The 13,512-nt window shown below is 38.3% G+C and overlaps 1 long non-coding RNA gene across 1 annotated transcript; it reads right to left on the bottom strand.

Moving 5' to 3' along the window:
• Positions 1-6,417: 6,417 nt before the first annotated feature.
• Positions 6,418-7,461, bottom strand: LOC149851449 (uncharacterized). Its single transcript, XR_016433425.1, has 2 exons — positions 6,704-7,461; positions 6,418-6,612 (listed from the first exon to the last, which is right to left on the bottom strand). It is a non-coding gene; the product is annotated as an uncharacterized LOC149851449 (long non-coding RNA).
• Between the last annotated feature and the right edge of the window lie 6,051 nt (positions 7,462-13,512).

Here is a 13,512-nt window from a genome sequence, read left to right as displayed (position 1 = left end):
TCGAAGATTGTTGGCTCCTTAAATGAAATTGATCATATGCATTGCAAAGTTGCACGGGTTGACAAGCGAACATGTAAGTATGCATGGAAAATAAATTTTTATGTTGTTATCAATAATGTGATATATGACTAATTATAAATGAAACTTCATTATATAGGTAATGTGATGTCTGTACGGAGACAAGAACGAGAAGGAGGGGGATACAATTGTGCAAGCCATAGACATGGCGAGGTGGGATATTTGGTTGCATAACAAGAATAAAATTGAGTGCGAAATAGCCAATCGAGTAGTCTAGTAGTTTGGGCATGTTCAACAACCACATTGTTGCTCTCGCACAATTAGCAAAAGTATCTATTTTTATGTGAATTATTAAACTAAGAATTATCCTACGATGTCCTCTGAACTTAAAGACCGGTGAGAATATAACAACGACATTGACTTGTCATCCATGGTCCATACCCACAAGGACAATGATGTAGCTATTGATAAATTGCAATTTGGAAGCAACCCCTTTACAAAGAAAGACATTGAAGAGGAGAAAGTTGGTGCGGGGAGTCCAAAGCATGGAATAACTATAAGTAGAGTGAATGCAAAATTGACTTATAATAGATGAAAGCTTCATGCTGAAGAATGTGTTTCAAGCAAAGGAGTCCATATACAGACTCAAGGTGGCTTGATCGCAAACAAGGATCGAGTTATCGAGGAGCTAAGAACACACCTAATACATACACACCAATGACTTCTATTTTTAATTAATATTATTTTGTCAATCATTGTAATTTAGTAAACAATATTTTTTTAATAAATATAATTTAGTTTTGTTATTTTTGTAAATCATTATAATGATTGTAATTAGGTCATGTTAATGTTGTAATTGAATTTATGTTTGTATGAATGTTACAACTTTAATGTATATTTCTAAATTTAAATATTTTTTTTGTATTTGCATACTTACAACTTTTATAAATTTTAATGAATATATAGCTTGTGTAAAGTTATAATGTTTGAATTTAAATCTCGTTTTTAAATATATATGATTTGTATGAATGTTTAAATTTAATGTATATATGATGAGTGAATTTCTGAATATATATGATTTGAATATACAATAAATGATTTTTTGAATGTTATATATACAATGACTTCTAGATGACATTCACACATCATAGCGTGTGAATTGAAAGACATTCGCACACTCTGACACAAAGATATGAAGGTACACATTGATAAAAATGTACTCCATTATTTGAGAGATGGACATTTATACATTATGATGTGAAGATGGAGATGTTTGCATAATGTTTATATGAATATACGATTTATTTGTGAACAAGAGGATATTCACACATAATGACGTGAGTGTACTATATTATTTGTTAAATTGAGGGCATTCATATACTATGATGCGAGGATGGAGACATCTGCATAATGCTTATGCAAATATACTTCATTATTAGTAAAATTTAAATAAATGAAATTCGTAATACGCACGAAAGTTGTTAGGTGCGCAACCTCCGCTTGCGAATGTTCATCTCACCATCCGTTGTGAATGTCAATACTTTCGGATAAAGTTTACGTGAACACAACACCTAAGTGGCTTCTCACATTTTCTCGGCCTATTTTTCGCTTGCCATGCAAACAAGTGAAACATTTCAGTTGAAAAAGTTTTCATATCAAAGTTTGTCATGGAAAAGTTTTTCTTTCTAGGCACATTTGGAAGTGAGAAAATAGTAGAAAAAGTGAAAGTAGGAAAGAAAAAATTACATTTTTTTCAACAATTCCAAAAGAGAGATTTTTTCAAAAGAAAAGTTTTTCTAAAAAGTACAATTTTTGATAAGAGTGGAGGAATGTTTCCTATCAAAAGCTCTCTCTTCTCTAGCGTTCATTTGAAACCGACATTGCCCAATACATGAATCAGGGATTAAAATCTTACGTTTGGAACAGGGATGGAGGACATGAAATAGACATCTTTGGTCTAGATAATAATCTTAAATGAAACCAATAAAATAAGAGATATGATAGAAATAAAGTGCATCTTTCCCATCTTAGTGGTGCAAATGGATCTGCTTCGGTTAATCATCCAATCCAAACCTTGATCTTTATTTACTGATGATCCTTAAAATAAGACCCAAATGTCTATTTGTATCCCTTTGCAATTTAATTAATGGGATTATTTTGCATTCAGATTGGATACAAATCAGTATTTTACGTTGGAACTATCTTCGCAATCATACCAAATCTAATCCAACTAAACTTTGTTGGATAGTTGATCTGATTGTACCCTTTACGTGTGAAAAACTTGTTTTCAGCCTTCCCTTAATGGATCCTGTATTACCATATGCATTTCTTGTATAGAATCAATTTCAACCCTTCATCAGATCTCATTTGGATCCAGATCTATTGCATATAACTGGGACTTGGGTTCATATCAGGTATGTTCTGACACCAAGTTGACGCACTGCTTATCGGATAGGGGCAACCTGTGAATGTCACCAAGTTGACGGGACATCATCAGCTCGAAACTTATGGGTGGCATCCCTTGCCACAAGGTTGAAGAGACCTCAAGGGTCTCAAGGGTTTTACCAACAGGAGGCCAGCCAATGTGTGGGCGGTTGCTTGGACTATAAAAAAAATGTATGTTACAACACGTCCGTTTGCACCCTGACTTCTAGCTTTTTTACACACACACACACACACACACACACACACACACATATATATATATATATATATATAGAGAGAGAGAGAGAGAGAGAGAGAGAGATTTGTGTACCATGTTCAAATTATGATAGAGAAATTTGTGAAACATTAATTTGGTCCAATTATAGTATCTTTTAGCCAAGACAATGGTAAACTTTTATTTATGTTGGATTTGGAATGTTAAATGCTGTTTTAGTTATGTTGGGTATGCTTAATTATCCGATAATCCCTACCGCACAAGATAAACTCTATGCGTCTAAAACTTGCTGATTAGCTAATTTAGGGATGGCAGTAGACCGGGGCGAGGGCGGGGGGACAAGGTCTCCACCCCTGCCCCGTCTCAAAATCCTGCCCTCCATTCCCGCCTTCATTCTTGCATGGGTTTTGATTTTAACCTCCATCCTAGGGATGGCAGTGGGGCGGGGCGGGGCGGGGGACAAGGTTTCCACCCCCGCCCCGCCTCAAAATTTTATCCTCCACCCCCGCCCCGCCTCCGCGGCGGGGATGGATTTTATCCTCCACCCCCGCCTTCATCCCCGTTTCATGTCCTCCACCCCCGCCCCGTCCCCGTCCCCGCCCCGTCCCCGTCCCCGCCCCGTCCCCGCCCCGTCCCCGTCCCCGTCCCCGTCCCCGTCCCCGTCCCCGTCCCCGTCAAATTGCATCCCTACTTACAAATCATTCACGTTAATATTCCAGTTGATGATAAATGAATTCATCCACATGGAAAACAGTCAAGATGACGCATAACCTATAAACTTGCTACAGCTCTTTCCACGAAATTCATGGTATCAAACCAACACCAACAGAGAAATCAGGCCTTAGCTCTACAATAGCAGAAACTCAACAATACCGCCAAGGGTGACAAACCCAACTTGACTAGAAAAAAACATGTTGTTAGAGTTTTTTTGGGTATCTCAGTGAAATCAGGCCATTTTGTTCACAACAAATCTAAGAAAGTTTCAACCTTCATTTACTATTTTTTAGCTTTTAATTTTTGCAATGTGCCAAAACTCCACGCAGTCATGAAAAACAAGGCAATAAATGCACCCTTTCCCCCCACCCCCAGACCAAAGCATAAGTCTCACAAATATTCATTCAAGCAAGGGAAGGTGTTTGTAAACATAATGGATCATATGTTAAAAACCAATATAACCTGTAATACCACTATTAGTTCATAGCTACCTTATTTTAGCTCAATTATTCCATATAGCAACAGAGAAAACCCAACTTTTGATCAACATATCCATTTTTCTTCTGTAATTTGCAGATGCTCACAGTCACAGGTAACACTGCACTAAGTAGATTCAAATTATTTTTGAAGCTATTGTGACAAAAAAGGCGGAAAAACTTTGGGATTGAAGAGCTACAAACAGCATAGTGACGTGCCTGAGACTTTGTCAGACCTGCTAAAACCTACACATATAATTTGTAAAAACATTGAAATTTTGATGAAAAACTTCTAAGATCTTGTGAAAAATAAAGCTCAAAAGGCTATTTTCTGCTAGAGGTCATCACTATTCACCATATGACATGCCATATCTAGCATACCAATAGTATTGGGCACTTTAAATTTAGAAAATAATCATGCCAACCCATGTCAAGAAGTGTTGGTGTCGGTGTCAGTATCAAACATGACTGAACACAAAAGTGTCGGACTTCTAGGCGTCTCCAAATAACATTTTGGTTCAGGATCCAAGAAATGGAACTTGGCCACAATATCTAGATAGCATTGGATTTACATTAACTTGGTTAATGTAGCAACATGCCCTTATCTCAATGGTACATAAATAATCAGCAGTCTTTCTTTAGCAACTGTTATAAGTAGTCAGCATATGTGAACCAAACACTTACATATCAAAGCTATTTTAGATTGGACAGAATAATCCTTGAAGATAAGTTCTAACAAGTGACCTACTTGGATTTTGTGAACTTTATCAACTATCATGGGCTATAGTAGCCAAAATTCTCTTTAATCAAGCATACAGCAGATAACCATTGAACGTCCAGCTTGGCCTACTAACGAGACTATATATCAAACTAAGGGCATCTCCTTACAAATTACATGCATGAACAGCTTAAGCATCAGCAAATCCACAGCTAGACCTATTAAGATGTTTCACTGAGATACCGCATAGGTCTGAGCACTCACCCTGGCAGAAGTAAAATTGTGTCATCTACAGGAACTTTCATGAATAAAGGCAACTCGTGTAAGTTTGTAACTCATTGAGCAGCAATCTTCCCTTTCCCCATCTTCAAGTCATTTCTTACAACCAAGACCTGTGGAATAGTCAAATGCACTATATCATTAGCTGCAATACAACATTAAGTGATTTTGTTGAACATCAAAGAATTACCATTAGCTCATTAAACTCTAAATATCATCAGCATTGATAGCATTTGTATCTTCTACTTCACTTTCCTATGAACCAAACAAAATAGATTTTGTTAACAAGTAATAGTAGCAGATAAAAGAAGTGAGTAAAAGAATAAAATTTACCACATCCATATCTTCTAAGAATGTGTAACATTGTGGATCCTTCGATGATGATGAACCTATAAATTAAAAATAATGCATTAGTTATACATTATAACATAAGCATTCACTAATTATAAAAAAATGAAATTTCATTACCTCGTGCTTCAGCCCACAACCAATTTTGAGAGCACATCAAAGCCTCTACTGTAGTTGGAAGGAGTTTACTACGATGTGGACTGATCACCCTTCCGCCTGTACTAAAAGCAGACTCTGAAGCAACTGAGGAGACAGGAATGGCAAATATATCCTTTGCAATCATTTGTAGAAGAGGATACTTGGGACCACTTGACTTCCAAAATGATAGTATATCAAAATCTGGAGTTCTTGGCATCATCCCATCTTCTAAGTAATGTTCAAATTCTGATCTCCCACATGCTTTTTCAATATCTTTAGATTGTATAAACTTATCAAAGTCAGAAAGATCATCAATTAGTGAACATTTGGATCCAATACTTGATTGAGGAGGAGGAGGAAAAAGTTCAGGTTCATTGGAGTTGTTTTCTTGTTTTTCATATTCACTAATCAACTCCACACAAAGATTCTTAATCCTCATAATTTCATTTAAAGCCTCATTGTCTCCATAAATCTTCTTGTAATAATATTCCAACATGCTCAACTTGTATCTTGGATCTAAAACAGTGGCCACTCCCATAATACCATGGATCACACTCCAATACTTATTAAATTTTTCTAGCATTCTAAGCGCCATGTTTTTCACAACATCTTTTGGATCATTTAGCCACTTAGTCATCTCAACTCTAATCCCACAAATAGTTGGAAAGTAGGCATTTGCTGTAGGATACTTTGTACCTGAAAATAATTCTGTTGCACGATGAAATAACTCTAATTTCTCACAATTGTCTTGTGCCACCTCCCAATCCTCTTCCGTCGGACAACGCTTGTAGTGGAGATCTCGATATGTCAAACGAGTAAAAACATCTTTATAAAGCAAAGCAGTTTGAAGCATGATAAAAGTTGAGTTCCATCGAGTTTTAACATCAAGAGCAAGTTTTTTGGTAATTGAAATATGCATTTGATGAGCAGACTCTTCAAATCTTTGTATTCTCATAGGAGATGATGTCCAATAAGCAACACTATCACGAATTCTTTCAATTCTTTCTCCAATCACATTCAAACCATCTTGGACAATCAATTTGAGAATATGGGCACAACAACGCATATGAAACAACCGTCCATGTAATATTAATGAACCAAATGGAAGTTTATCCAATAAAATATCTACAACTGCATCATTAGTGGTGCAATTATCCATCGTCAAACTTATCAACTTTCTATCAAGGTTCCACTCAAACAAACAATCCATCAAACACTCAGCAAGAACTTCTTTGGTATGTCGATAAGGTACATATAAAAACCTGAACATAATTTAATAAGGCGATTAAATATTGATATTGCAAAAACATGTTAGTAAGAATTAAAAAAAAATGATTGACATTTGACAAGTACCTTATGATTCGACTTTGCAATCTCCAAGAATTATCAATGAAGTGTGCAGTGATAGCCATGTATCCCTTCTTTTGATTGGAAGATGTCCACATGTCTGTAGTGATGGCAATTCTACTCTTAGTTTTTTCCAACAATTTTATTGTCTTGTCTCGTTCCACATTATAAATTTTGTGAATATCTTTCTTTACAGTGTTTCGAGTAATCATTTTGAACAAGGGTTGAAGAGTATTAGAATATTTTCTAAACCCATAATGATCAACCATACTAAGAGGATATTCATGTAGAATAATCATCATAGCAAGATCCCTTCTTCCAGCATCTTGAACAAATTGCCAATTCTCTATTGTTTTTTCGGCATTCACTGTAGCATTGTTTGTAGCCAAAATATATTGCTTCATATTATTATGCTTAAGCCTAGGACAAATCTTAATATGATCATGCAAATGAGTAGTTCCAGCCTTGGCACCACCAGCAAGACATTTATGACAATGATTGCACTCTGACTTATCCTTTCCACCAATCTTTTTCCTAGTGAAATGTTTCCATACAACTGATTTATGCCTACTTGTCTGTTCAAGTGCAAATCTACCTGAATCAGTTGATTGATCTTCATTATCTTCCATTGAAACATGGTTGCTATCAACTGGTGTAACCAGAGCTTGAGACATACTATGTGAACTGGAAGGTTGAGAACTTAATTTATTGGTTAATGGTTCTTCCTCTTCCATATCAAATTACTGGCCACCAACTTATAGATCTACAAAACATTCACAAAAAAGAGACTATCAACAAATATTCAGACTGCTTATCAGATATGAACTTTAATTGATTTCTCCATAATTAAATTTTATACAGAAACAACTTGAACCAACCGAAACCAACCAAAATTGAAAATGGCTTGGATGTTAGCAGGTGCAATAAGCTTGAAACTTCGATGAAAAATATTTAATAAAGAGAAAGGCACGCTATCAAGTAGTAGAGTGACACATAATTATCATACAGTCCAAGCTGAATATTTAGTATATCCAAATATTTTCACTGTACTCCAAATAAAAGGAAAATATCATTATAAACTTACCACGATTTATAGCAATGTACAGATCCAGACAACCAGACTAGAAAATAAAAAACATGACCTTTAAGGACAAGCTATTACCAACCATGGATTAATCCTTACAACTTTAAATTAATCCCCAAGAAATGCAGTTGAAAAATGCAAAAGCATTCCAGTCAGGCTTGCATGATTATCATAGTACATTTAAGGTACAGGTCAACTTGAGCACATTTGATATCAAAGATGCATCTGGACTGGCCTAAGGGTTATGACCATGTCAAGGTGGACGATTTTGCATGTGGCAACAAAAAATAAAACAACCAAGTTTTAAGAACAAGGGAATCTTAGGGCTCGGACATTCTAGAAATAGCATTGAACCAGGTGTTTCGCAAACCAAATTATAGTTGCACTAGTAAGCATAATTGTAAGCTGCCCAGAAAATATTTCTAGCTGATTACTTTATATAATTTATCGTAATTTAATCAGGAAACATTGACAGAATGAATTTCTTGAAAAATTAGCTTGGATTCAATTGCTTTCATACATCTTCATTTAATCGAGTTAGATTTTTGTGGTCACTTGCATAAATCAGAAAATCGCCTCACATGGTGACTTATAGACTAACAAGAAGAATGGTATCCAAGCCATGAAGTAAAAGCATTAAGAAAAGGAAGCATCCTTCACGAAACCTAGGATTTTAAACTTAGGGTACATTTGGATGATAAAAAAAAAGTAAAAAAGTCACATTGTCACGGTTTTTGTCATTCCAACTATTTATGTACTACCAAATACCAACAAAAAGTTCCAGATTTTCATCAAATCTAGGGAGTGGTTACATGAAACCAAGTGTGCAAAATTTCCAAGATTCTTAACATTTCTACTAATAGAAGATTCAAAATTCCACATTTCTCAAATATCAGCTTTGGAAAATTCCTGTTTTTCTTTTTCTCGACAAGCTACCTTGCTTGCTCTCTACCATATTTTAACCCCTTTCAATTTGCAAAGTAACAAAGGCTAACGCTTGATCACCTATCCCACCCAGGCCAAGCAAGTAGTTACTCTTATCACCTGACCTACTCATGATCAAGCGGGCGCTATGCTCTAAACTATTCAAGCTAAAAGAGAACTTACGCTGCTCCGACGATGCAAGGCTACAGACGGGGAAAGGAAAAAGAAAAGAGGGAGGAGATGGTCGGCGACGGCCAACGGTGGTCGGCGACGGCCAATGGTGGTCGGCGACAGCCCGGCTCCAATGACAGTGCGGATGGGGATTGGGGAAGGGGAAGAGACGATGGCCCTGCTCGGCGGCTCCAGGGTTAGGATTAGGAAGTTAGGGTTAGTAAATAAAACAACTAAGAGTATAAGGGTTGGGGGCGGGGATGGGGCGGGGATGGGGCGGGGCCGGGACGGGGATGGGGCGGGGCGGGGCCGGGACGGGGATGGGCCGGGGCCGGGGCGGGGATGGGCCGGGGCGGGGATGGGGCGGGGATGGGGCGGGGCGGGGCGGGGCGGGGGAACGTGCACGTCCATCCCCGCCTCCACCCCCGGACGGGGATGGATTTTAACCTTCGTCCCCGCCTCCATCCCCGTTTCATACCCTCCATCCCCGGTCCAAACGGGGCGAGGCGGGGCGGGGCCCCGCTTTCCCCCGGTCCACTGCCATCCCTACTCCATCCCCGTTTCATGTCCTCCATCTCCTGTCCAAATGGGGTGAGACAGCGGGGCAGGCCCCCGTTCCCCCTCGATCTATTGCCATCCCTAAAGAAGGATTGGGGACGGCATGGGGCGGGGCAAGGCGGGGATTGGGGTGGGACGAGGCCGGGAAAAGCATAAGTCCATCCCCGCCCCCATTTCCTGTTTCATGTCCTCCATTCCTGTTCCAAACGTAAAATAATCCCATTGTTAGTTTCATGGACTAAGGGTGAAAATCTTTGAGAAGCAAACCGGAAAGGAACACACATAGCAAACCGGAAAGACCTCCCTTCTCTCTCTCATTTTTCTCATGCTATACCAACAAGTGAAATTTTTTCATTTAAACAAGTTATCATATCAAAACCTCATAAGCAATTTTTTTTTTCTTGTGAAAAATTTTCCTGCTTCCAAACGTACTTAAGAGATTATTTACCTTTGTTTGCACACGTTCTTTAAGAAACTAACAATAAAAATGAAAGCCTATATAAGATAAAAACTATAAAAATATTTGAAAGAATAAAAAAATAATTAAAAAAAAGTTCATAGGGCTCCAGTAGGAGCGGCTAGTGAACATCACTAAGTGATTTTACGCCAATAAACTAGGTGATTTTTCCTCGGTTATTAAAGTTAATAACGTGACAATATCTTGGCAGTATTTTGAAAGTATCGCTATTTGATCAGGATTTATAGGCTTCCAAAAATAACGCGATGAAAGCGAGATTTTTCGAAGATATCGCCGATATTTTTGTGACCATGTTATAGACCGACGAGGACGGAATTGGAGGGAACAATTGAACCGCGGAAAACCTTCTCGAAATGCCGAGGAGACTCCGATTGCCGAGCTCTTCCGACGAAGAGGAGGAATCCGGCGACGTCATCGGAAGCCAAACGATCGTCGGCCGGAACCCTAACGGAGGTAGGGTCGAGCCAAGGACGGACGCGGAGACGACGAGGCGGCTCCGGATTCTCGACTCGCCTGATGGAGAAGAGGAAGAAGAAACTGGTGCTTCTCCGGCCGATCCGCCGCCACCACCGCCACCGCCTCCGGAGGTACCGGCGTCGGAAAACCGTACCATTGAGATATCCGACGACGATGACTTCCTCGACGTCCAGGATTTCTTCACACCCCCTTCGTCCTCCCCTCCTCTCGTACAAGACGATGTCGGGGGCGCCTTGCGTGGAATCCCCGCCGAAACTGCCATCCCGGAAGAGGATTATGCTGATTTTCCGGTGGCCGAAATGCTCCATGGAATAGGAGCGAGGCCTCGCAGGGAATGGCTGGATTCTTGCATCCGAGGGTTAGCCGATTCCCGGCCGGGGTTCACCGGATTAAGCGTCCACGAGCAGGCGGATCTCTGCCTCAAGCAATTCCTCCTCGCCGATATGAACTCGGCTGGCAGCGGCGGCCTTCCTCCTAACATCCATGCAATGCACGGCATTGAGATCGCCGGGCCCTTCATTTTGCAGGTAACCACTGAACTGAACAACTGAGTTTTATCATTTCCTTGTCCTTTTGCCAACCTCTTTGGTGGTAACTTTGGTTTATTGAGGTATACTTTTATGCTTTATTGTATTGGTTCCCTTTTGCCTTCACGGAAGAACGTAGGATTAATCTTTGTTTCTTATGTTCTGTATGTTCTTGAATACTTTTTACGCCATATCTCATGGTTAAAATTTACACATAAGCACGATGATGATAGCTCCCGTATTGCAGGCACCTACTTATCCAGATAAATGGTACAAGTTGGAAGAATTAATTGTGCTCTGCAGCACAATGTCCCTGTTTATCCTGTTTACATGGAGTAGTAGATGCAATCCCAATAGGCGCTATTGTCTTTACACACTGTAAATGGTCTTCCTTTATAAGCCTAAGTTGCTTGACGGTGTATTGGGATCTGAGTGATTATCTTAGTCCTTGCCTTTGTGAGTTTGTAAAAGGCCATACTCCCTCTCTGATGGGTTTATCTAAATTGGAACTCTAACTATACATGTATACTGATTGTATCATTATAGAAGTGATTAATTACATCTAATTTGATATAGAAGCTAATCATAAGTTGCAGTAACTAGGTGAGTAACATATGTACATCTTATTTTGGCAACTGGATCAACTATCTCAGAGAAGTTAATACGATGGATCAACAATCTGAGATAAGTTAATGCCATGAGTCTGAGCAAAGCCCTAGCCTGAATTCAAGCTTTAAGTCTTCCCCATTTCCGCATTTGATTTGATCTTCATTTTTTAGTCCACTTGCAGTTTACATGGTGCTTCCCTTCAGGGATATGTATGATATCTGGCATTCGGTTATGAATAAGACTGTCTCTTTCCTGTCTATCCTGGTGCTTGTGGTTCTAGTGGATGGTATTTTTGCAAGAGATATCCTATAATGTGATGATGGAGAATGTTTTCTTTTTATAAGTGGATCTTTCTCTCTGATGGAGATAAGAATATCATTGACTGATGAACTTCACCTGATTCAGAACATGTTTTCGGATGGGGCTCTGGTGTATCTAATGGTTCATTCTGAGAAGCTTCAGTTTCCATCTTGTTTGATTCTAATCTTGATAGAAGTAATATGCTGCAAAAGCCTTAATTCACTGGGGCCATGAAGGTTACAACTTTTGATGAGAAAAATTCTTTTTCTTAGGGTTGTGATTGGGGGTTACTGAAATTTATATTTTAGATGTGGCCACGATCACCTTTAAAGCACAGCTAGCCTCCACCACAGTACGGTAGGGTATGAGTTCCTTAAGATGACTGGATAGGCATGAACTGAATATGTTTGATGACAGTTTATGCTCGAGAAATGGTTTACCCCATCTATAGTGGACACTCATTGGGAATCTGTTTACATTGATCTTAGGAACTTAATTGCATAGTGCCTAATATTATTTCTCAAGTTTTACTTTGTTAATTTGAATAAAGATCCTGGTTTGGTGAAGCGTATGGCCTTATAGATACATTCCTAGTTGCAATCAAAAGGCATTTTAGTGTTTACTTTAACATGTGGAGTTTTGCTAGTCAGGTTCTCTAAATGTGATTTTTTCTTTTGTCTAGATTAGGTATGATTAATCTAAATCCTTCCATCAAGGATACGATCAATCTGTATACCTCTAGTGGGCTAAAAAACTTTTATGCTTTCTTTAACCCAAAACTCTAGTCTATTTACAGTTTCACTGTAATGTTGCAGTGGCTATTGTGGCATGGAAAGGTGTTTGGTGACTTGATCTGTTTGATATTCTTAAAATATTAAGCCTAAGTCAATTTTGATAACTTTCTTTTCCAAACTTCCAATATAACAGAAATCCATGGTTCTAAACAACCACATTGTCTTTGATAAAGGCTTTTATCCTTTCTTTATTCATCCAGTGATTTATGTCTTCTAGGAATGGATGGAATACTGAAGCTTGTTGATCTGTTTTGAGATTATTGCCGATAGAAGATGTCCTTTTCATGAATTGTGTTACTTTAGATATGGATTTTATTGGTACAAAAACTTGTAGTGATACTTAGAATGTTTTCTCTACTAGAAGAGAATTTTTTTGTTCATGACTTTTCCAACTATTTTTATATACCACAAGGAAGCATTTTGTATTTGAGGCGGTGCACATAATTTGTGGAATATATATATATATATATATATATATATATATATATATATATATATATATATATCAGAACTTGGTTAAGGTCCATGAGATATTTTTTATTTTGGTAGTTTTATGACATCCATTTTTTCAAGGAAATGTGAGATGTAATGACTGTTATTTTCTTATAATGCATTTTTAGAAGTTGACATTTGTATGGTTGCTAGATGTTCAATGCTTCATATAATGGTCACACATGCTTTCATCTAATGCTGAATAGAACTTTCTCTAGGTGGATGAAATAGTTAATGTGACTTCTCCTCTACGGGACAGGTATAAGGAAGTCCCTGCTGGTAATAAAAGGTGCCTGAAACTGTCTATGACTGATGGTGTTCAGCGTGTATTTGGCATTGAATACCGTCCTATAAAAGATCTTAAGGTTCTGGCTCCAGCTGGTTTGAAGGTGATTATTTTT

Source organism: Nuphar pumila, chromosome 1 (genome assembly GCF_984573655.1).
Source record: "Nuphar pumila chromosome 1, dmNupPumi1.hap1.1, whole genome shotgun sequence".
Lineage (NCBI taxonomy): Eukaryota > Viridiplantae > Streptophyta > Magnoliopsida > Nymphaeales > Nymphaeaceae > Nuphar > Nuphar pumila.
The sequence above is the reverse complement of the archived record's forward strand: the minus strand, read 5'-3'. Positions and strand labels throughout refer to the sequence as shown.